The 23317-nt window shown below is 34.7% G+C and overlaps 1 pseudogene; it reads right to left on the reverse strand.

The window, feature by feature from the left end:
- Nucleotides 1-11000: 11000 nt before the first annotated feature.
- LOC125352085 lies at nucleotides 11001-11128 on the reverse strand (annotated as a pseudogene).
- Between the last annotated feature and the right edge of the window lie 12189 nt (nucleotides 11129-23317).

Raw genomic sequence — 23317 nt, forward strand, 5'->3', positions numbered from 1 at the left:
CTCACCAACAGCACCCTGAGTTCAAGTGCCAGGACTGGCAAAAAAAAAAAAAGTATATTTATGGCTTGGTGTGATAGTTTATCCCTGTAAGTTAAGCTACTTAGAAGATGGAAGTAGGAAGATCCCGATTTGAGGTATTCCTGAACAAATGAGACTTTATCTCAAGAAAACTAAGATGTGGTCCAAAGTCCAAAGTCAGCTAACAAAAAAAGTCTGATACCTTAATTGCGACACAAATTAACATAAAAAAGTGGTCTCAAGTGAGACCCTTACTTTTACACTCAGGATCTGTTTGTCTGTCTGTCTGTCTATCTACATACACTCATATACATATGCATATGTACACATATGTGTATATTACATATGTGTACATATGCATATGCATACATAACATATAACATGTGTATATAGCATAATATGTGTACATATACACATATGTATGTATATGTATGCATATATGTCACAAAAGAAATGCATATTATCAAAATATTGAGTGATTATTTCTTTTTTTTAAAGTTTTTATTATAAAACGGATGTACAGAGAGGTTACAGTTTCATACGTTAGGCATTGGATACATTTCTTGTACTGTTTGTTACCTTGTCCCTCATACCCCCCTCCCAACCCCCTGAGGTGTTCAGTTCACTTACACCATATAGTTTTGCAAGTATTGATTTGTTGTTGTTTCTCTTATTTTACCCTTTGTCTCTCAATTTTGGTATTCCCTTTCAATTTCCTAATTCTAATACAGTATACACGGTTTCCAATATACTCAGATAAGATTACAGAGATAGTGTAGATACAATCACAAGAAGGTGATACAAGAACATCATCAACAGTATAAACTACAGATACACATGGGATGTTGAAAGTAGTTACAACTGTGATATAACAATCATTTCCATAAAATGGAGTTCATTTCACTTAGCATCATCTTATGTGATCATAAGGGTATAGCTATTGGGCTCTTGTGATCCTCTGCTGTGGCTTGCCTAAACCTGTGATAATTATTCCCAATAAGGGAGACCATCGAGTCCATGTTTCTTTGGGTCTGGCTCACTTGACTTAGTATAATTTTTTCCAAGTCCTTCCATTTCCTTACAAATGGGGCAATGTCATTCTTCCTGATAGAGGCATAAAATTCCATTGTGTATATGTACCACATTTTCCTGATCCATTCGTCTATGGAGGGGCATCTGGGTTGGTTCCAGATTCTCGCTATGACAAATTGCGCTGCAATGAACATTGTTGTGCTGGTGGCTTTACTGTGATTTTGTTTGTGGTTTTTTGGATAAATACCCAAAAGTGGGGTTGCTGGGTCATAGGGGAGTTCTATATTTAGCCTTCTGAGGAATCTTCATACTGCTTGCCAGAGTGGCTGAACCAGTTTACATTCCCACCAGCAATGAAGTAGGGTTCCCTTTTGGCCACATCCCCTCCAACAACTGTTATTGTTAGTTTTCTTGATATATGACATTCTTACTGGGGTGAACACAGAGGGAACACAGCTTTTTCTTTAATCCTTATTTTTTTAGTGAGGAAAATTGAAACATTGAAAATAAACATAGTTGGATGAAATGTTATATAAACACTAGTTAAATAACCCTAAATTGAAAATTTGAAATAGTATAAAACTCAAAACTGATATCATGATGTTATCAAAAATTTTTACACAATGGAGCTCCTTGTTTCCATGTATAAGATGATTTGAAATATTGTATAAAATTAAAGTCATCCTCCATGCATAACATTTACAGCAAGCACAAATAAATTTCATGGTAATATCAACTTATTATAAAGGATTTTAATGAATATTCCACCTGTAATAATAAAATTAATAGTCATAATAACAGCACACTAAATTGCAACAGAGGTGAGGTGGAAGAAGGTTTCTGTAAAAATAGGACTATAATGAGTGACTTATTTTTTCTGGTTATTCTTCCAATCCTTACTTCATTCTCAGAACTTGGAATCATGTGACTCACATAAGACTATTGCTTAAAAAGTTTAAACTGTGACAAGAAAGGCTCAGTAACTGGACTAACATCACATAATTACTAAATACTATGTTCATTTACAGTCTGGACTTGTTGTAGAGAGAGCTCTCTTTAACCTCCAAAATGAAAGGTAGATGGAAGGCCTTTCCCCTACAGTCTGTCCTAGCAACAGAGTGAGTGAAGATCATCCATTTTCCTTTACTTTCTCAAAAAGGAAACCACATTTATGTCTCACAGTCTGATTATGCATCCACACAAGAGTAATGACTAATAACTGAGTACTATCTCACTGCTTAATCATAAGCTTTTCTTTTCCTTTCAGCATAACTGTTTCTCATATACTTGTGTGTATGAAAGATTCTTTAGAGACAATGAAACTATACAAGTGATTTTAACAATAATCTAGCACCTTCATTTTACATATTTGTATATTCAGGGTAAAGTACAAAAATCTGACTTTTGATGGCACCAGAAACAGAAATAAAGTTCAGAACCCTTGCCCAGTACTCTTTTTCTGAGCTATTTTTCAAGTCTAATGTGGCTGGTCAGGAGCTGGTCTCAGTGATCCCAAGGCCGCAGTCATTGTTTTGGCCTTTGTTCAGCTCATTCTGTCATGAATTTAAAGTGAAGTTTTTCAAAGTGGCATGAGGATGACTGCAAAACAGACTGAAATCAAAGGGAAAAATGAGGACACAGTCAAACTCACCAGTGAAGAGATTAAAAAAAAAAAAACCCAACCAAACAAAAATGTCACTCTTCTGAATAATAGTTTTTGCCTTGGAAAATAACATGTGTTTTCCTAAAATGTGGGCAGGTGCGAATGGCTCATGCCAGTAACCCCAGCTACTCAGGAGTCTGAGATTTGATATTCAGAATGAGCAAAAAAGTTTATGAGCCTGTTATCTCAACTTCACCATCAAAAAGCCACAAGTGAAGCTGTAGCCTTGAGCATAAAAGCTCATTACATGTATGTATGTATATATATATATACACATACGTTTATATATTTTACATTTATATATCATACATTATATATAACGTTAACACATAAAAAGTTTATTGATAATAAACACTTAAACAATAAACATTTAAGACTGCTTGGCTTGAATACCTAATATGGTACTATTGATGGCTATGATTCAGATACATGTAATTTTGTAATTTGGGGAATTCTATAATTCTTGAGAATGTGTGTGTGTGTGTGTGTGTGTGTGTATGTGTGTGTGTGTATGTGTGTATGTGGGGGGATGAATGAACATTGATGAACTTAACTACTCTAGAAGTAGGAGAATCTTTGAGGGCAGCTGGAGAAAAAGCATAAGACCTTACATGAAAAAATAAATTAAAAAATAGCAAGAGTAAGGGAGTACTGTCAAAACAAAAAGGAAAGAGAAATGAAAAAAAGGTATAAAAGGTCAAAAAGGTTGATAACTATTTTATCAAAGAAGAGACATATTTTATATTTTTTCCAATTAGAAAAATATTAATTTAATAATTCCAAATACTACACTTATCTCAAAACATGGAATATTCTAAGTTTTTTCTTTGTACTTATGACAAGGAAAAGATCTTTATGCTACAATTTTCTATCCATATGTCACTATTTAATCATGCCTTCTCATGATGAAGTTAAGTCATATGTAAATGCATTCTCTTATTTTCAAACAGAATATTGCAGCACAGCAAACAACCTTATAATCTGAATGAGATTACTTCTCTTCTCTATTACTGATTTAAATCATATTTCTTGAAGTAAAAGAAGCATATTGTTTCCCTTGGTATTATGGTACACTTAAAATATATGCTAATATTGCAGTGAGAATCATTATTGGGTTTCTCAATATAGCACTGAAAGGAAATACAATTAAAAAGGCTTTAGAGTATCAATAATTTATGAGGGGAAAACGTCTATTCCTCCTAGACTCCATTTTAAAAAGTCCAAGTGAGACAGTAGGGAGCCCACTGAATCCTTCCCAGGAGAGTAGCATTGTGTCTTTACGAAGGAGTTCATTTTAAGCTTCCCTTGGGCTTCTAAAATAGTGATCTATCTTCTTCTTCTTCATCATCTATCTTCCTTAGAAACCTACAAGCAGAAATGAAGGTTTCACAAGAAGCCACTTGTCAAACAAATAAACCAACTCCTAAGTGAATTCCTTCTGCATCTCTCCGATTAGCTGGCAATAGCTCCTAGCATGATTATGCACACACAGAAGGATCACGCAGTCAGCCATTTAGGCATTGCATCCTCCACCTACGATGCATATATTTCATCCCTCCAGCTCTGCTTCTTCCTTCTCCCATCCTCTTGAAACCTGGGGTTTCCTAAATGATTTCCAGGCCTTCTGCCACATTCGATTTTTTTTTTAATAGGAATCTCTAAAGTGAACTATAATTTGAAAATACGTAATCAAGGACACTGTGGGATTCTCAGCTTTAGGCAATATGTTCTGTCGGGTAGAAGAAAGCTCTGGCAAATGGCAAACCCAGATCCTTGCACCAGCTGTGCCCCGGATTTGTTCTATAATTCCAATCAAACCTTTCTAGCAGCCATTGTCTGTCTGTTTCACTGATGGAATCTACAGAAGTCCTAGCCTTCTGGCCTCCTTACCGTGGATGGAGTGGGGATTAGCGGGATGAGGCTGCAGGGATGTGTTGTCCCCTTGGGAAAAGACACTCTCAAAATAAAAGTCTTAGAAGAGAGCTCTGGTAATAGCTTTCAAGAACTGAGATTCCCCAGTCTCATGTTGTATGCATGCTTGCTGGCAATTAGGTCATTATTGCCTTTTCTCTTTGTAATGAAAACAATAACCCTCCCTCCCCTGCTCAAAAATATCTTTTAAGGTAGAACAAAGAAAACAAACTACTTTTATGTCTTTCATGTTAGACGTATTTTCAGCATGAGCATGCCATAGCATCATAGCACAAATTGGCAGCTTTACCTTGCAACAGATTCTCATCTGCTGAATGGGCCTCAGTTTTACATGCCCAATTGCACATTGTTTAATTGACTGTCTCTGCCAGTAGCAAAAATATGATATATTTATAAGTTTCAGTGTATATGTTTGTACAAAAATATGAACATGTTTTGACCTATTATTGAGCTTTTGTGATACATATATATTTAAATATAATCTGTCTACAACTTTTAATAGTAATAACCCCCCCTTGAGGTGTCTGTTTAAAATCATGCCTACAGGCAGAGACTGAGGGGCATTGCCTGGTGTGATTTTACCTCAGATACTTCAAAAGAATCTGTGCATGTGTGTGTTTGGGGAATGACTCACATAGAGAAAAGTGGGTTAGGAAGTAAATTCTTTATGAATGTGAAATATTCACTCTGTATTCTTCAAATGTTCCAAATCAATGCTTTCATATACTTCTTCAATTTACAATGCTGCTTTCCTCTGTATTTTATCCTGACATTTTCTCGTGCACCCATCTCTCTGAATAAAAGGATATATCACCCTTACGTCCACCTTAAGGCTAAAGAAAGATTTGGAAGAAATTGGGATTTAGCATGAAAATATCTTCCACATACACTATCAAATTGCCTTCTGTGATGGTATGTAAAGACGGGCCTAGTGGTTGTATGGTAGTCCCATGAGAAATTGCAGCTGCTTCATCTGAATTGAGGAGATGATTTCTTCAATAGAGTTCATAAATTGAATGGATACAGTAAGGTCTTCTAAGTAATCATCACTGGAAATAAGATCTGCACACATGGATATCTGGTGTGTTTTGCAACATGGAGAGCCACTGGCCTGAAGATAGTCAGTTTTGAAATCTTTAGTGATGCGTTACTCAGCAGGACCCCATTCATGGCAGCTAAAACAGATGTTGTGCATTTGTTCCTGGGGTGTGTTCTGCCAAGGAAAAAGTATCACTTTATCTCCCTTTCTCATTTAATGATTGGAGGTCAAAAGAACTAATACTTGTTATTGGATTGAGATTTGTGCAATACAGCATTTTCATATTAAATAGGTGTCCAAAAACAAGGTAAGGAATCAATACAAGAAGATTGCTGCTTTCCATATCATGAAACTGGCACTTTCTATTGTTTTGGCAAAGTCATAGTTTTCAAAACAAATAGTTAAAAATTGAACAGTTACAAAAAATAATTTTTAAGCCTGTACTCAACTCACCATAAATGTCCTAGCCAGACAATTAAACATGCACATCAAAGTAACTGAAGTTCACATTTGTTCAGACTGTGAAACAGAATAAATTTCTTCGTACTCCACAGATTTTTGAGTTTTTAATAGACTTAATATGGAACAATGGTGACAAGCTCTATGTACATTCATATTTTGGAAGAGGGAAGAGATGATTTGACGCAAGTCAAATAACAAATAAATTCAATTGTTTCCAAATGAAATGAAGGGCTAATTTATATAAATTTAGATGTAATTTAAATTCCTTAAATTTTATGTCAATTTTATGAAAAGGGTTGCTTGAGTGTAGAAGAAAACCAAACTTTATGTTAATTTCCCTTACTGGAAAAATTTCATGAATTTATTTTACACATAAAAACTTCTTAAGTCTTGTGGTGCACTACTATTCCTTGCAACAGGAAAGAGTAGAAACATTCAGTACTAGGAGGAAGGAATTCTGGATTCATGATTATGAGAACAACATGATTTAGTTCAAGGGAATGGAAAAGAGGGCTATTTTAGAAATGAAGGATGACGATGAAAGAAAACACTTGCAGGATTAAAGTTGTGCTACCACAAAGAGTAGACAGGTGAGATTGGAAAACAATGGCCATAAAAACAACATACAATCTCTTATAGGAAAGATGAATAATAGTCTTGGAATCAAAGTGTTTTTTTCACATTTCAAAGGACACTTTTTCTATAGCTTTTCTTATTTTAAAAGAAATTCAAGTTTGTTAATGGGTTTCACATTTTTCCCCCAAATAGATACTATCTGTAATCTGATATACACTGCTTTTCTTTATTTCCAGTTAGCAATATACATTGTACAAGGTATTACACTTTGACATGTCCACATGAACATGTGCACATAACTGTGATGTATACTTTTGATGAAGATACCACTTGGAAAAGTCGAGAAAATACTTTGGATGTTAAACCTTAATTAAATTTGAAATAAATTAAATTTAGTAAGAAAAGAAATAAAAGCCCAACTGTCAATTCTTAATGCTCTCTCTATACCTTGTTTTCACATCAACAGAGAGACAGAGTGACAGACAGACAGACAGACAGACACACACACACACACACACACACACACACAGAACTAGAACATATTTTAAGACCACCCATTAAATGGCTTTATGATCAATAGGCAAAGGGCCTTGCGACCCTGAGAAAACAGAGAAGGAATACTTCGTAATTAAGCAGACAGTTTTACAAGGTTCAGAGCATGTGTCCAACAAACAGTAAATAGAACTTGAGATTTGTGTACAATAATGGCCTGTAATGTCCAGGCTGATTTATGAAAGTGATTGCTTATGTTCCAGTGAATTAAATATGCAGTGCATCAAGCACAATGCCCTTTAAGCTGTTGATACTTCTTTTAGTGACCCAAAACTTTTTAACTGGCTACTGAAGATGCTACTGCTCCAGGTTTGGGGCTACCCACTCACCCCTGCAATCATGGCACCAGGTGGCTGTTGCAGAGGGCAGAGCTCTTCTTTCTTTCCTAATGGGTAAGAGATGTCTTGTGCAAAAATATCTCCATAGCTCCTGAGAACATCAGGATGGAGCTGCTTAGCTTGTTCCTTCTTTTTTCTCCTGCTTTCCCAGTATTCTGCTGAGAATAGCATAGTAATGGAAAAGTTTTAAGTTGAGCCATTTTGTGACAAAAAAAACAACAAAAAAACGCTAAAAACAAAATAAAATCTAAGGCTCGTTATGACCTTACTATAAACTAAACATATCTAATTTTGATGTTTGTATTTTTCTGAGCAATTCTTAGAGCAGCTTTAGTGTGCCTTATAGCATTATAATCTCTACTTTAGAAATAAGGAAATCCTGGTTCAAAGCTATTACACATTAAAGTCAGGCCCAAGACCAGTTGTGCCTTGTTCCAATTTGTGTTTATGATCTCCACCGTGTTTCTTCTCTGTCAGCTGCAGTTGAACATCGTACAGTAGATCTGTATTGATGAAACACATAAATTCTCCTTCCTACCTTTGTCAAGTACTGTCATTAATGTTAATTCCGAGATGAAACTAAGCAAAGACTACATGATGAGATACTGCTTTTGAGAAGGTTTAAAACACCAATTGTGCCTCATTAATATATGCAGCAATTATACACTCACATATTAGTTTAAAATAAATCTAAGTTTAAAAAGTTACTATCATTTGGATAAGATAATTTAATGGGTAAATACCAACCCCCCTCCAAATTTTTTAAGCTGAGGATTAAAATTTGTAAGCATTCATATTTAGGAGTAAAAAAATGTTCTTATATACATTTCCAGTGTGGAAACAATTGATCCAAGCGAATTGACATATATGTTATCTCAGATACTCATCATTTAATCCTCTGGATGGAAATTTTATACCATTTGATTAATGTCCCTCATTCCCCTGCTGCAGATCAGGTAATGGCCTGTGTAACTTCTGCTTCTGTGTTTTCAAGTTTATAACTTCCACTTCAACTGGGAGTATATGATATTAATCTTTCTGAATTTGTACTTGAAAAAAGACAAATTAGTACATATTGTTTTGGCACTAGTCTCAAAATTTTATCTATTCTATTAGTTTATATTCTTTTTCTCAGGAAAATGATCAACTTTTGGATATTTTAGAAATCTGTGTTTTATTTTATTACAGTTGCTATCCCTGCCCTTGATGAAACTCTTGGGTTTTTGAAAAGTTAAATATGGTGCTATCTCTGATTTTTATTGTTGTTTTTTTTTCTAACTAAAGATGAAAACTACAATTTTTTAACATGAGATATGACACTATGTGTGGGAAAATTTAAAAAAAGGGAATCATTTAACCATAGCTCTATCAAATGCAACATCTTTCCATCAAGAGGCATTTGCCTCACAATCAACAGTACTTTGGCGAGTGAAACATCTCATCAATGGATTTGCTCTTGAGTAGGATATTAACCATGTTTTATGACCCTTTTAGAATAAGTGGCTTATTTTACAGATAGAATGGCAATAAACAAATCAATCTTTTTTATTTTAAATTAATAAACCAGTAAATGCCTTGAAATTGGTATTGATAAGTTACCCAAAAAGAAATCATGAATTTTTTAGTCACTCAAGAATAAAGGTTTCCATTCCTGTAATCTTGACTCTCTTTTAGTCCTAATTTTGATTCAGTAGGTCATGATCCAGTGCAGACTATTCTTTACATGTCTTTTTCCTAAGTAAGTCAGTTTTTATATCCTATGACTATCTGATCATTCTAATACTCCATTTTACCTCGGAGGGAAAAGAACCAAAAATTCATTTGGGTATTAAAAAACGTACATTACTTGCTCTAGCAATTGATTGACAGTTTGGTCTGTTTTTATAGTATTTTTTACGTAACTTTGTGGGAATCTCCATGCTCATCTCTAAAACCTAACAAAATGGAAGATGCTTCTTTTAAGCTAATCCTAAATTCTCCATGGCAGCGTCACTAGAAGCTTCTATGTGGCTTGATTTGTATTAGTGGACGAAGAAGGGATAGAAGTCCAGTAGAGAATTACCAGTGTCATAGCCTTGCAAAAATAAATGTATCAAATAATCTTGCTAGTCTCATGAGGATTTAGAAAAGCAGAAAAAAAATTGTCAAGGAATTTGGCTAACCCCAAAGGTTACAAATAATTAATTAATGGTGGATAGAATAGAAAAGAATATTGATGGTGAATTTCTCAACCACATGACATTTTACTGACCATTATTTAAGAACCAAATGCCTCTAGAGAAGCTGGCAAGGGGTGGCTTAGGATCATTTTAGTGGGAGCATATTCTATACAAATCTCTAATTTATCAGCATTATTAGCTATCAACTTGGCTTCAATTTTACCATGTCTCATATTCCTGTCTACTCTACTCTAATTAATTCTTGACCATTTAAGAAATATTTACTTTGGAAAATTTAATTGTGTTCTAGAAAATGCACTATCACCTGACAGTTAAGAGGCCTGACTTGTATTGCCATTTTGACATAGTCATCATTTTGGAATAAATCATTCACACTTTTTAAGTCTCTGAGGTATCTTCTGTGAAACAGATGTACTGAAATGATAAATCTTTCTGGTCTACCATTGTGTGGTTGTGGGTATCACGTCTATGGCAATTAAACTGTGGGATCTCTTCCCCTCGGCAGAGAAAAAAATGAGTGAAAATACACAGACACACAGACACATACAGACACTGATACAGATACACACACACCCTTCTTCTATCCTAAATAAATATTCCAGTTTTCTTCACTTTCTGAGGGATGTTTATTAGTTTTTTTCTAGTAGATTATAAACACGTACATGAGTTTGGTTTTTTTTTTTTTGGTTGTTTGAGTCTTAGTCTTCTTTAAATATTGTTTCCTGCATCTTAAAAGCAGAAATTATTGTCGTGTTTATAAAGACCAAGAAAAATGAATCCATAAGATCAGATTATATAATATCTCGATTCTTAATTTTAAACAAAATAAGTAACAAGAAGAAGCAACCCTGAAATACTATACTTTTCTTTGGCTTAGTTTTTATTTCAAAATTCTTTATCTTTCAGAATATATTGCTTGTATTTATATCAGTGATGCTTTTATTACACCCAAACAATTTTTTTATGTGTGCGATTCCTGGGGCTGGACCTCAGGGCTGGGGTCATGCCCTAAGCCTGTTTTGCTCAAGTCTAGCACTTACTATTTGAACCACAGCTCTAGATCCAGCTTTTTGGTAGTTAATTGGAGATGAGTCACATGGACTTTGCTGCCAGGGGTTGATTTTGTACTGTGATTCTCAGATCTCAGCCTCCTGATAGCTAGGACGGGATGTATCAGCCACTAGCACCTGCTATTCCTGAGCACTCTTCAGCTACATTGCTAAGATTTCCCCAGGAATAATGAAGTTCTCCCATCCAAGTACTAACCAGGCCCAACCCTGCTTAGCTTCCGAGATCAGACGAGATCGGGTGTGTTCAGGGTGGTATGGCCATAGACAGGAATAATGAAGTTCTAAAGTCATTCTTTCTGAAGCCTATGGGGGCTTCAGGAGGAATTCAAGGATAAATTTATGTGTTAATATAAAAGCCAATTAATTCTATGTTCCACCAAACCTACATATGTTTGTTAATATACCCTCAAAACCAGTGCATTTCTTGATCTAATATTATATTGGAAGGATTGTTTACACACATAATCATGTACTACTGGCTGTTGCTGTAAAACTGCACAATTTGTATGGCTTTCCTTTTGAAATCTGCTATTTATTGCAACAGAATTTCAGATTTTGCAACATGAGAGTAAAAAAGATACGCCAAGACAGGCAGCTCTTTGCAAACAAGAGACCTGGTATTTCCAACATCCCTCAAGTTGGCCAAATATGAGAAGACACACTTGGTAGGGTGTACTGATTTCCCAGGACTTTTCATTCTTTCAGATACAATTTTGTCTGACAAATGATATATGCTCTTTTGTTGTGACTGCTGTTGTTATATTTCTGCTAAGCATACTACCCTACAAAAGATTCACCATCTGGATGTGATGTTTGTTTCTGTGAGAATGAATTATTGTGTACTTGACACGTCACTCTTATAAATAGGTTCAGATGAGGAGAAAAATGAAGATAAAGATGAGGTCAGATTAGGTTAATTAGGTCAGATTAGGTTAATTACTACAAACTACTTGATAAATACAATTAAGCATGGAAATGTATTTGTTCTAAAAGTATTTATTGGGCATTCTACAATAATTTGACAACTAGTTTGAAGTCATCATTCAGCCTGCTGCATGCAGCATGGATATTTGAAAGTCCAAAGGCAAGTAAACACAAATCTAAACTACATGCAAATGGTAAGAATTTTATAGTTTTATTTCAAGATCTTAACTGTGAATTTCAGATATAGCAAATTGTAACAAAAAGCAGGTTAAGAAACAAGTCAAATTAGAGAATAACATTTGAGTGACCATACTCTGTTTTTCTACCATTTATCCCATTGGTGATTTCTTTGCCATAATTCGCATACAAATACTGCCCTGTGTTTTATCTGGGCACTGAGTTTTGTTTTGTTTTGTTAGGTTTTCCCAAGCTTTAAAATTAAACAGCCAATGAAACAGATCTTCTCAATCAAATCAAATGATCCATGTGGGTGTTGACACTAAAGAAGTATAGTTCTCCTTATTTTATACATGAAACATAAACAAAGAGATTAGATCAGAATGGATGTTATTTTCAATGAAGCACTTCTTTCTGTATCTTTGTTTTAAGGAGCTCAATCCCTGTTTCAATATGATTAACTTTTTTGGTTTGAACTCAGGGCCTGGGTGCTGTCCCTGAGCTTTTTTTTTGCTCTAGGTGCTGTCCCTGAGCTTTTTTTGCTCTACCACTGTGAGTCAGAGTGCTAATTCTGGTTTTGTGGGGATTATTTGAGTCTCATGGATTTTTCCTGTCTGTGCTGACTTTGAACCATAATCTTCAGATCTCAGCTTCCTGAGTAGCAAATATTACAGACATGAGCCTCAGGTACCTGGGGATATGATTAACCATTTCTTCTTCTAGTTCTGTGCATGAAATCATTGAAGTTCTTGAAAATGATTAGACTTTGGCAACAATGACTACTCTCTGTCATTCTCTTAACTTGTTTTGTGAGATATAATATCTTCTATTTCTCTACTGCTAGGTCTTAGGAAACATGGGTGTCAATAAGCTAGCTTATGTGTTTATCTATTTAAAGAGTTGCAGTCTGAAGGTATAAGATCATTTTCTAATAACAACGAACATGCATAATAAAGAATTTGGAAAGAAAAAAAGCAGATCCTTTTCTATAATCAACCATATTAATTAGAGAATGTACAAAGTAACCAGGCTGACTCCCACAGACTATTAATTGAATAACTTTAAGTACACTGTAAAACATTCTTGGTCACACAATACATACTGTTTTTAATAACACAACATGTTTATGTAGCATAAAGTCTAAAAAGGGTATCCGGAAAAACTTCTGTAGGCATTATATATTTTCAAGACTCTACATGTATAGAGTTGGTCCTCAAAACCTAAGTTCCTATAAACATAATATCAGAGCATTGAGCTTTATGTCAGAACAAGGTGACTGTACCTAAAAGGGATTCTGGGATAGTCAGTGTTTTTGGTTATTTGCTTGAAATAAGCGCCTAATATATCACATGTGAAACGTATCTTCAGAAATGGGAAGAGTTGTTATAATTAGGTTTCATATGAATGTCAAAGATGTTGGAATTATTATAAACAAGCTAGGTAAAGGAGATTGTATTCCTCATTTTACAGTCTAAATGTCAATATTAGATATTTGTTATCTGACTCTTTAAAAGCCTTTGCTCTTAAAATAGACATGGTGATAGATGATTTAAGAGTCTAGACAAGGACGGCCTTTAAAAGCAAGTTAAACCACAAGGAATTACTTCCTTTCAGTTTAAGAAACCTTGGGCCTCTTAACAAATCACAGATGATTTAGTAAGATGACTTTATATTACTATACTATCTCTACTATTTGATTGGTTGCATTATCCATATACTCAACAAATAAATAGGTTTCTTTACTATTATGTTAATGGAGAGCAGAGTAAACCAGCTCGTCCTTTGTTTGGAATGGCAGCTAGAAGTTGTACTACTGAATGAGGGGTAGCCTTATGCTGAATACAAAAAAAGTACAATTTATGGTAAGTCAAGAAAATTAGGTCTATTTAAAATTTTGACACTTCATTATCTATAATCTATTAAGGAGGTCATTTCTACCCTCTTTAGTAAGTTTTGCTGTTAATAATAATCATTTGCTGTTAATCATTAATAATCATTATATAACAAAAGATCTGCCATGTAGTTTCCTTTCCATAGCCAGAAATAAAGCATGGTGAACCACAACAATGAAATTATCAGTAACAAAAAGTTGAAAATAAAACAAAACAAAACAATTAAATCTCTTGATGCAGATGTGGTAAACCTTTAGGGTCAGTGACACAAAGATGATATTAAACATGGGCAAGTTATATGAGATAGGTATATTCAACATCAGAATATCCGAAGAAGCTGCACAGAGTGATATCTTTTGTCCCTTAAAATAAAGCTCTTCTTCTTGCTCAGCAGAAACATTGTATCTAGGATTTTGCATGTCAAAATAGCTTCCCTATTAAAACTTTAAATTGTGCAGGGCAAGAGGAGGGCAGACAATTGAAGTAACTACTATTATTTGAGAGCATGATGGAATTTACCAAATAGCTGCACTCCAGGAGGTGACTCAAGGGAAGAAGAAATTTTCTCACTTTATATCTTTGAGCAAGTAGGAAATTTATAGGTAGTAATGTAATTACTTATTTGTTAGATCTTTTTTTTCAGGGCACTGGTTTAGTTTTATCTTAGACTTCTTAGTACATAATTTTTTTATTACTGACATGGTAATAATATAAGAAGTAAATAATCAGCAAAATGCTGACAAATGTTTGAAAAATAGATGATTAAATACACATTTTATATGAGACTATAAATTATTATTTTATTTCTTGATATCACTGTTGAAGAGAGTAGAAAAATCAAAGTGAAAATATTCAGAACGTGCTTGGTAATATGTTTGTATACATAATAAATAGCTATTATGAATAATCAACAAACCGATAGAAGTTATAATGGGAGTTAAAATAGAAGTTATTAAAATTAACTACTAAAAATATGGATAAAATGAAATATAGTCAATCCATAAAAGAAAAATTTAAGATGGTACTCTGGGATGCAAAATGAGTCCTACATAAAAATTATTTAACTAAATTTTGTCATCTTAAATAGTTATAAAAAGATTACAGCTCAACATGTCAATCTGTGAGTACAATGCATCTTTGCTATACATTTGTATCAAAAACTTCAAAAGGATGAAATCATTAAAATTTTTTGAAGAAATAAATTTTCCCTTGGAAAAGGATGTTAATTTTATTTTAAAATTCTAGAGCACTGGACATATTTTTAAATAATAATAAATATAAATGTGATTTTCCATATAAAGTTCTGCTTATCCACAACAATCTAACAGAGAGTCAAAATAAAACTCCAAGTTGAGAAACAAAATTGAATTTATTAGTGTGTTCTTAAAAACAAAGAAAAGTCTCAACTACTGGGTTAAAAATTTAAAAAATGAGGGAGGAAAGATCTAAGAAGAAGAAAAAAGTACAGCTAATTTATAAGTATAAAAAATTTCAATAAAACTTGAATGGTGATTATGAACATTCTGAAACTAAAAATAGCATCTAAAAGAAGCTGTTTAAAGTTACACTATCTGCAAGGAACTAGACCGACCTGTAAGTGAAGTCAGAGAAGTGGTCAGTCAGGCTCAGAGAGACAAAGGACACATGTTTTCTCTCAGATGTGGAAGTTATATCCAAGTTCTAAATATATAATCTAAGTATTAAAATTTTTCTAATGCCAATTCTTGCTCTAAGGCAGCCTCTGCTAGTGTTTCTTTTAGATGATCACTAAAGACTCAGGAAAGTGGGTTTATTTTCTTACTTTCTCCTTCAACCCTTTCTTTTTGGCTTACTGCCTGAAGAATGGTAGGAGATAAAGAGACAGGAATGTAGCTATTTGGAACTTAGCACTGGTTGGAGTTTTCAAAAACTGAAATATTTAAGATGAGAAAAAAAATCTGACTCAAAATGGAAAATAGAGTGGAGGTAGTTAGTGTAAATAGTAAGCATATCTTAAGCAGAGAAGCATCACGGTTTGCTGAACAAACTTGCAAATGACACATAATTATTTTGAAATGTTAGGAACTACAAGGATTCTTTCCAACACAATACAATAGAAATCCCCACACTTCAAAGCTAAATAAAAATCATTGTTTTTATACTCTTTAATTGTCAGTAAAGTATATATTATAAAATAATAGGCATAAGAGCTGGTGTATCTGTAAGCTTTTGTTAAACCCTAATGTAGTCTACAGGTGCTAATTATGTCTTTATCCTAATAATTAAAGTTATTAGTACAGATTATAGTTGGTTCAACTTTTAAGGAAGGGATCTTTGTTTTATTTTTGGTTTATGTTTCTTTTATCAGAACCTTTTTCTAGGAGGTGGTAAGGTCTAGGAATAAACAAACACAAAAACATTTGCAATCACATTTACATGTGTATATGTAAGCACACACACACACATACACATACACACACACTTTAAAAATTACTGATAAGTATCCATAAAAAAAGAATAAGTTATAGAGTAAAATGAAAAGTAAAACATCAATAAACATCAAAAGATAATAACAAGAAAATTCCTCTGTGAGGCGTTTCTTACTGAGCCCCATTTTAAAAGATGGGAAAAAGACAAATACATAGTCCAGATAATAAAATAACAGCGTTGCTGAGGACATAGGCAGAAGTTTTCCACTTGGCTGGAGTTGGTATATCAACATGCACAAGCCTCATCCTATTGTTTAAAAACTGCAGAAGTTATCTAGGTGCTGGTGGCTCAGACCTGTAATCCTGCCTACCCAGGACGCTGAGATGTGAGCAACATGGTTCAAAGTCTGCTTAGACAGGAAAGTCCCTGAGACTCTTATCTCCAATAAACCACCAAAAAACGGAGTGGAACTCTGCCTCAAAATGCTGAAGCATTAATCTTCAATGAAACCTCAGGGATGACACTCAGGCCCTGAGTTCAAGCCCTACAAATGATGCCCCATAACTAAAGGGGAAAAAAAATCTTACCAACCAACAAATAAATGCAGATGTTTCCACAACTATTAAACTTACTATGATTCTAAAAATGAATTTCTGGTTGTGTATGTTTACTATAGTTTTGCAAAGTTTATTGACATCTCCTGTCTTTTTACTTCTATACTTTATTACCCAACTTAAAATTTACAGCTTTTGAGTCTTCATTGTAAGTCAAATAGCATGGTAATACCTTATACATATTCTTACTTATTATTATTAGTATTAGTATTTTGCCAGTTCTGGGGCTTGAAAGCAGGACCTGAGAACTGTCCCTGGCTTCTTTTTGCTTAAGGCTAGCACTCTACCACTTGAGCCACAGCGCCACTTCCACCTTCTTCTGTACTTGTAGTGCTGAGAAATGGAACCCAGAGCTTCATGTATGCTAGGCCAGCAATCTACCATTCCCAGCCCTTCTTAGCTAATTTTATCAAAAATATAACACAAAGAAAATTCTTTTACACTTGAAATGCTGGCATTTATACTATTGTGGTACCAGAAAAAAAGATATGTTAAGGGAAATAAATAAACATTTTGAAAGAGTTTGAGGACAGAACCTTTATTTTGAAAATATTTCTCAAGAGGAAGTAACAAACAATACAAGAAATGTACCCAAAGCCTAACATATGAAACTGTAACCCCTCTGTACATCACTTTGACAATAAAAAAATGAAAAAAAAATTCTCAAGTTTTCATTAAGGAAATCTTGAAAGATTAAGAATGAGCAATTAAAAATAATAAAAGCTAAATAATGTGTGTGTGTGGTACATGGCTGCCCAACTCTTTCAGCCTCATTCTACCATGTGTGGATTTGTCAGCATTTCAGGACTATTTTAAGAATATGAAGCATTTTTTTTTCATTTGTGAATATTACATTCATTTAGAATGTTTGGTGATTTTGCCAATTTCAGGTGTTTGGAGGAAAATTGCTGAACAAAAAGATGAATCTGTTTCATTTTCTTCTTTTCCCCAGGTTTTCAAAGCCAGCCCTGTTGCAGAGGTTTGACACGAGTATCTCTTAATAATGTATTTCTAGCCTTCCTTTCCCTTTACTTTGTACAATCTTTTTTTTTTTTTTTTGGCCAGTCCTGGGGCTTAGACTCAGGGCCTGAGCACTGTCCCTGGCTTTGTTTTGCTCAAGGCTAGCACTCTGCCACTTGAGCCACAGTGCCACTTCTGGCCATTTTCCGTATATGTGGTGCTGGGGAATCGAACCCAGGGCCTCCTGTATATGAGGCAGGCACTCTTGCCACTAGGCCATATCCCCAGCCCCTAGTACAATCTTTTTAATAAAAATATTTGTTTTAGTCCATGAGAGTAATTGTGACTGGTTTGAGACCATTTAGGAAGACTGTAAACTGAATTTCCATTGCATTCTGAGGTTAAGTATGTTTTCTATACCATACGAAAAGCCAGGCTAATTCTAAACGGGTGACAAGCTTATTTTATCAAAAAGCATAGTATATTTTATTTATGTTTTCACCACTAACTTAAAAGAATTTAGAAGCATAAACTGGCAAATATGAGGGTCTGAGTTCAGTGTTTAACACCACACCAGAAAACAAAACAAAGCAAAACTAGAAGCAGACCAAGAGTGAAAAGGGTTTTCTCAGTCTTTCGTGAAAACTACTTTTAATTTTTAACTTTGGGAAAAAATGCACTAGGAGAAATAGTAAATAGATAGAAACTGACCTGGATTTCTCCGTTCTGAACTCAGATCACATAGGACTTTAATCGTTGAACATTTGGGTAACAGATATTTTAGGACTACTATACTTTTGATTATGGAGGGAAGTTTCACAGATTTGGTTTATTTAGTTTTTTTTTAAGGTTTTAATTCTACTTATTATTTTAATTATGAAAACGTTACTTAATTCAGCATTTAAAAATAATTCATTGTTGTACAAACTATATTTTGTTTCCAGTTGAAAAATAGGTGATTAGAGATAGATAGATAAATTGAGGATAAGTTTTCCTAATTTGGCTATATTGCATCATATGGTTACAGGCAATAGTAATGCCGTTTGATTTGCAAATTGGCAGAAAGTGACTATCTCCTTTCTCTGGGCATATCAAAACAATTGGCTGTAGCATTTACCCTTCCCTCCCTCTTCCTCCCCTTCCTCCTCCTCTTCTTCCCCTACCTCCTCCTCCTTTCATACCTGAATGCCAAGAAGAACTGGCTGTGTTTGCAATTCTACATTTTTAACCTTATTGTGAAAATCACAATCATGTACAAAAACATCAAAATCATAAAAAACATGAAAATCAAAATCATATACAAAAAGCACCACAACACCTGTGTGGCCTTGGAATAAATGAAGAGTAATTTCTACTCTTTCATTTTGACAGTTGTGCTAGTATAGGGCTGAAGTTCGTGGCCTAGTTGGATGAACATAAGGATTTCTTCATTCTTATTACAATGTTATCCTCCCTGCTTTTATCCTCTGAGTCACTGCCAAACCTCTGCAGAGGGGCCAGGAAGAAGGGACCTGCCAGAGATCTCCCTACTTTTATGTATTACAGGATTGTTCCTGATCATAATTTTTCTTAGATCTGTGTGCTTATCTCCTGTCCTTTAAATCTTCACTTTTACCTCACATAGGGAATAAATATCCACTCCCACTGAAATGAGCACTCCCAGTTTCTAGATACATATAATGAAAATTTATGATTCCAGATGCAAAAAATTATTGCTAGGAAATAAGAAAGAGGTTTGGGTTTTAATGGTATAATTTAATACATGTGCATTAGTAGTCTATTTTTAAATGTAAGATTTTTTATCACATTGCTTAAAACTATTTTCTCTTATTTAAAATTTCTATGGTTTTCCAGCTAGATATTATAATTTTTTTCATTATCTAATAGCCCCAAGAAGCAGATGTAAAATGTATGCATCCAGCTAGTCTCTTCTGACTTGTTCTAGTCAGGATAACTAATATTTATTGAATACTAGTCTGTAAAGGATTCATTACTGAAATTTTACTTACAAAAATTGCTAAAAATTACTTACTAAAAATGTCATTAGAGTATGTATTTTTTCTAAGAGAAAATGACAGCAAGACATGACACAGTAATAGTTAAATATAAACTTAAATCAAGGTTTTTCTTCTAATGAATTTTAAGAGATAATTACTTACATAGTAGAGTATAACTATATGTACAATAAGACTAACTTATCCCTCCCTCCCTCCCTCCCTCCCTCCCTCCCTCCGTCCCTTCCTTCCTTCTTCCCTTCCTTCCTTCCTTCCTCCCTCTCTTTCTTCCAAGGAAATAAACTAAAATTTTTATTGCCTAATTTGCAGTTGCATTTTAAAGTTCCCAACTTGTCTATTGACCATACTGCAGGCCTCCCTGCTGCTTGTGATAATTTCTCCATGCCTTCTTAGAGGATTATCCAAGTTCTGTGCTTGGTTATAGGCTGGGACAATGATAAAACTGATGAGAGATGGGCGATAACCTAAAATCCACTTCTGTCCCCATGCTTAAACCCCTGAATAAAATAACATAAGGGTACAATAAAGGAATTTAGACTGGAATTTGAAGTGTGGTTTCAGGGCCCCTAACCCACAGTGACAAAAGTATTTGTAGGTGTGGGCACTGTGCAAATACCTAGGCTTCAACTCAGCACTTGGTGCTCTTTTTTAGCTTTCTTGCTCATGCCCAGCCCTCTTAAACTATGCCTCCAACTCCAGCAGTTTGGTAGTTAATTGGAGATAACCACTAGGCTGGCTTTGAACCTCAGTCTTCCAAGTCTTCTCTTTCTGAGTAAGTGGGATTATATGCATAAACCACTGTTACTAGTCCTGAATATGATTTTAATGGACTGAGTGGTGCCCTCAGTTTTTACTGGGTAATACCCTGGTACTGTCTTTGCAAAGGTCAGAGAGACATAGTGCTGGCCATTATTCTGGAGACATTAGTGGGAAGAACTCAGGAAAAATGAATCTACTCTGAAAATCAAATATTGAATCTTATTTCCACTTGATTGGAGAATGTTTTCATGAGAGATTCAATGTCAAATAACCTAAGGCAATAACAAGTGTAAGGCTCTGAGTTTAAAAATCCCACAACTGAAACAAGAAAAAGTAAGCTACATAAATCTGTGCACACATTACACACACACACACACACACACACACACCTTTTCATCCTACAACCAATCTGAGTTTGAGTGTCATTCTGTCCATTTTAACTTCACTCATTATGTACCTGTTTTTCTTGTCTTTTAGGGTTCCAAGATAGTTTACCAATTTCATAATATCAAAGTTTCTCTAACAAGCATGCTCTAGAAACACTAAACAAAATGAAATGGCTCTCTGATCTAATCTATCCCAGCAATCCACATACTACTCTACAGCATATGGTGCTCACTTCATACCTTGGAAAATGATCTCCAGCTTCTCAATTTTAAAGACATTATTCTGTAGGGAAAACCAGTTCTCTAAATTTATATTTACTACTCAGAATTTTCCAGCCACTCATAGGTGGATCGTATCTCATATCTTAAGCAAATCTGCAGGCCTATGAAATGGGATCTTTCCATTCCCAGAACCTTCAAGTGTACTCTACTACTTCAAGCTGAGTTTGCATGACTGTTTGTAATGGATCTCTTTCTCAAGATCAGGGAGTGTTAGTAAAACTGTACACAATGGCCTCAATTCTTCCTTCCATAGCTTGGTGAGGCAAGGTGAAAAAAGACTGAAGCAAATAAAAAAGCAATACTTCACTATACTAGTGTTCTCTTTGAGGTTGTTGTTCCTTGATTCTTTTACGTGATTTAAGCATATGCCACTGGAAATGATTGATTCGAATCTTTCATGGACAAGACAAGTTTCTTTGGTGCACATGTATTGTACAAATACATATAAATTTGTAAGTATATCATAAATAGTATAATAATGCACAAAATATTTTGTAATTTTTTTATTAGATGCTTTGATATAAAATAAGGAGCTTCATGGCCACAAGTTCCCCAGCTTGGACTCTCTTGTTCTCTGATATGCGATGGCACTCCCAGCCCTCTGCAGGTGCCACAGCTGCAAGACATGTTTCTATTCTGACTTTTATGTACAGTCTTTTTTTTTTTTTTTTTTTGGCCAGTCCTGGGCCTTGGACTCAGGGCCTGAGCACTGTCCCTGGCTTCTTCCCGCTCAAGGTTAGCACTCTGCCACTTGAGCCACAGCGCCGCTTCTGGCCGTTTTCTGTATATGTGGTGCTGGGGAATCGAACCTAGGGCCTCGTGTATCTGAGGCAGGCACTCTTGCCACTAGGCTATATCCCCAGCCCTATGTACAGTCTTTTAATGGATATTTTTCATTCTTATATTTAACCAAGAGTTAGAAGTTGTAAGAACTAGTGCATGACCTTGTTATACTTTGGAAGGCATAATTAACCTTATGCACATAGCTGAACTGGAAGTGTTATTGCTATATTATCTAAGTTAAAGGTCAGTAAGTTTGTATATAGTGTGAAGAAAATAAGACACATTAAAATTGATAATTCAAATATGTAAGGATGAGTCATATTAAAGGGTTTCGGAGCCTCTTCTCAGCCACAGTGATGTATCCATCACTCAAAGTACAAAAAAAAAACCCCAAAAAACCCAACAACACAGAAAAGGACATTGCTTTCTGATAATGTCCTTCTAAAAGGATATGTTAAAGATCTTTGTCCTTTTTGCTTATAGTGTGCTCTTAGGTGATGAATATTTTGATTTGTTATTGTGATGATTCCACGTATCTTCATTTTCAATCTTGTCTTTGTTCTCTATCTAGGAATTTTGAGTCTAGCTATAGAGGAGGAGAATTGATTTTCCAATTCAACTCTAACATTTTTCAAGGTTGTAGTGGACCAACAATTGTAACTATAAGTCTTATAGCCTTAGTCCTTGACTTCACTGGGTATAGTGCAGGAAAGAGACAGAAGATTAAAAGGTCACTATGACTATATTCTTACAAGAATAATCTTAAGAAAAAGTGATATGTGTATACTAGTTTCCCACCTAGACATATTTCTACTAAAAAGATGAAGCAAAATTGTAATAATGAATAAATAATATAGGCTAATTCAGTTGCAATGTCTTGCTGTTCTGTACTCTATCCATTTTCTTCCCAGAGAAAGGCCCTGCCATAATTCTCATCAAGGTATTTTCTTTTGCTGGGCACTGGTGGCTCAGGAGGCTGAGATCAGAGGATTGCGGTTCAAAGCTAGCGCAGGCAGGAAAGACCACGAGACTCTGATCTCCAATTAATCACAGGAAAAGCTGGAAGTAGTGTTGTGGTTCAAGTGGTAGAGCACCAGCCTTGAACAAAATGGCCTAATCCCAGGATAGGCCAATAAGAAAAAGATATTTCCTTTTATAATGCAGATCATTTACCTACTTACACTTACATCTGAACTCTTGGAAATAGGGAAAGCAATGAAGAAACCAGGAAAAAATGAGATAAGGAACAAACTC

This window comes from Perognathus longimembris, chromosome 5 (assembly GCF_023159225.1).
Source record: "Perognathus longimembris pacificus isolate PPM17 chromosome 5, ASM2315922v1, whole genome shotgun sequence".
NCBI lineage: Eukaryota > Metazoa > Chordata > Mammalia > Rodentia > Heteromyidae > Perognathus > Perognathus longimembris.